This window comes from Montipora capricornis, chromosome 13, assembly GCF_036669925.1.
Source record: "Montipora capricornis isolate CH-2021 chromosome 13, ASM3666992v2, whole genome shotgun sequence".
Taxonomy (NCBI): Eukaryota; Metazoa; Cnidaria; class Anthozoa; order Scleractinia; family Acroporidae; genus Montipora; species Montipora capricornis.
Window position 1 is genome coordinate 40027045 of NC_090895.1, and position 2500 is coordinate 40029544.

The 2500-nt window shown below is 37.3% G+C and overlaps 1 protein-coding gene across 3 annotated transcripts in view; it reads right to left on the reverse strand.

The window, feature by feature from the left end:
• The window catches only part of LOC138029142 (uncharacterized), a 24857-nt gene that overhangs the window by 11716 nt on the left and 10641 nt on the right, over positions 1–2500 (reverse strand). The window contains exon 1 of one of the 3 annotated variants that reach the window (XM_068876838.1): positions 2173–2225. The exons of the other annotated variants lie outside the window; for them this stretch is intronic. The gene's annotated coding sequence lies outside the window, so the exon portion shown is untranslated. Of the gene's footprint in view, positions 1–2172; positions 2226–2500 lie in introns of those variants that run through there. 3 annotated transcript variants of the gene reach the window in all.

Below are 2500 nucleotides of genomic sequence, written 5' to 3' on the forward strand. Positions count from 1 at the left end.
GAGACCTCAGATAGACACCTTTCTGTCAGAAACATAGGACCAAAAATTATATTTTAATGCTCAAAAATGCAAAATAAGAAAGGTACAGACTTTGTTAGCCTGCTTTATGCAAAACAAATATTGATGCCAAAGGTCTAGATAGCAGCAACAATATAGATAGTCGTATAAAAATAACTTTCTTTAATTTTCCAGACATGTTTTGACGGTACATCCGTCATCTTCAGTGTTACATATTTTGAAATCGCCGTTGAATTTATTTAGCGCGCGCAATCTTACAAACTTCGTTACATTGCGTTGTCAATATTGCGTATTAAATCAAAACAGAACAAAACAAAAATTTTTAAATGAGTGACGCTTAGTTCCTTACAGGGAGAGAGTCAGGTTAATGTGTTTCACCTGCTGGTTGAGATCGGGCTTCTCCCATTTTATATACATGGATTCCTTGAGCTTCACTAGGTACTTAGTGGCTGCAGGTGAAACACATTAACCTGACTCTCTCCCTGTAAGGAACTACGCGTCACTCATTTAAAAATTTTTGTTTTGTTCTGTTTTGATTTAATACGCAATATTGACAATGCAATGTAACGAAGTTTGTAAGATCGCGTGTGCTTTAAATTCAACGGCGATTTCAAAATATGTAAGATGACGGATGTACCATCGAAACATGTCTGGAAAATTAAAGAAAGTTGTTATTTTTATACGACTATTGATGCAAAAGTAAATAAATATTGATACACAGTTTTTAAGAGGATGCAGAAGGAAGCTTTTAAGAAGTGTCTACTGAGAACAAAAAAATTGCCACCAGCAACAAAATTTGCCATATGAAAACAACCTAAATTCTGCGCCACGATCAATATAAAAAGTTACCATCAGTGAAAACCATTTTGGGAGATTTTTGTTATGTTCAATTTTTCTTTTGTACTTTTGGCTGCACAAGTAAATCGAACAGTAATATCGATTTCAGTGGCCGCCTGTGATCAAGTTACCTTGCGTGTTCTGCCATTGAGGGTCACCCATCCTGACTTCCTATTGGTATTCTACTGGGTTCACAATCACATCCAAATATGTATTCTCTGTTAGATTAACATTTGATAGCTCCATTGAAATATATATGCTATGTTCACTCGTAAAGTGATCTCTCTCAAGTTTAAGGACCAACCTGTACTGGAAATGCTTGATGTCTACAACGAACAGTGTGCGCATTTGTATGTGGTTTGAGCATATTTGACACCACATTCCTGCTTACTTTAAGAGAAGTGACTAAATCCCAGAATTGCATTAGCCTGTGATTGGTCATTGGCATGGTGGGTAGGACTCTGGACATCTTGTGATAATTACATGAGCAATCTCATCAAGCTCATCTGTAGATGTTTCAAAAGAAGTCTACACAACTTTAAAGCAAGTTGGTGTTTGAAGCCAATCTTAGTTCTTCTCAGTTTGCCTACCGCGATAGGTGTAACTGCACTGATGCACTACTCAAGTTGCAATATAATTGCCTGAAAGCTCTTGATGATACAGAAACTGATGCTGTTAGACTGTATGCAATGGATTTTTCTAAGGCATTTGACAATGTTAGACACTTTCTTTTAAGTAAGAAACTTAAGGCTCTTAATCTTAATCCATATCTTATTAATTGGTATCTTAGTTTCTTGAAAAACAGGAAGCAGTGTCATGTTTTTAGAGGTAAAGACAGTGTTCAGTTGGCATTATGTAAATAAGGGCACTACTCAAGGCAGCGTAAGTGGCCCTTAATTATTTAATCTTTTTATAAATGATCTTAATATTGACAGCAATTCTATGACACATCTTATTATAAGTATGCCGATGACACTACTATTCAAGTTAATGTTCATGTCAGTACCTAGAATGGTCGAAAGATAACTGTATGCCATGTAATTTTACAAAATGTAACGAGCTTTGTATCCAGAAAAAATGTAAAGAAAACTATAGTCCTGTAAAAGCTATTGGGGATTATGTTTCAGAATAACTCTAGGTTTACAGAGTGTGACTAATGTGCGAGCCAGCGAGCCGGAGCCGCGAGCCACGATCGCGAGCCTATTTTTGCGAGCCACTGTTTTTGACGTTTTTAACGGACTTCGTTTTTGCGATATTTACAAATGCATTTTCCCTCCTTTAGATAGGGCACCTGCCCACTTGTTACTGAAGATTTACCTGGTTATCATTATCAAGATGATCGGGTCAATCGAAGCTTGCACAGTATTTACAAGAGACTTGTTAGATAGATTTTTTTCCTGCGCCAAAACCAATGAAGAAAGATGATTCTCACAAACATTCCTGTCAGTTAACAGTAGGGACTCTATACAGCAATGAATTATTCGAGAACTCAAGGATCCAGTCTGCAGTATAGCCCTTCAGCGTCCACACACTCACTAGGCGGTAAGTACTTCATGTATCCATACTTAGGCACCAGGCCAGGTTTTCAGTCCAAGATGGCTCCGAAAGTGACAAAAGTTCCCGCTGTTTGGAAAAAAGGCTCACT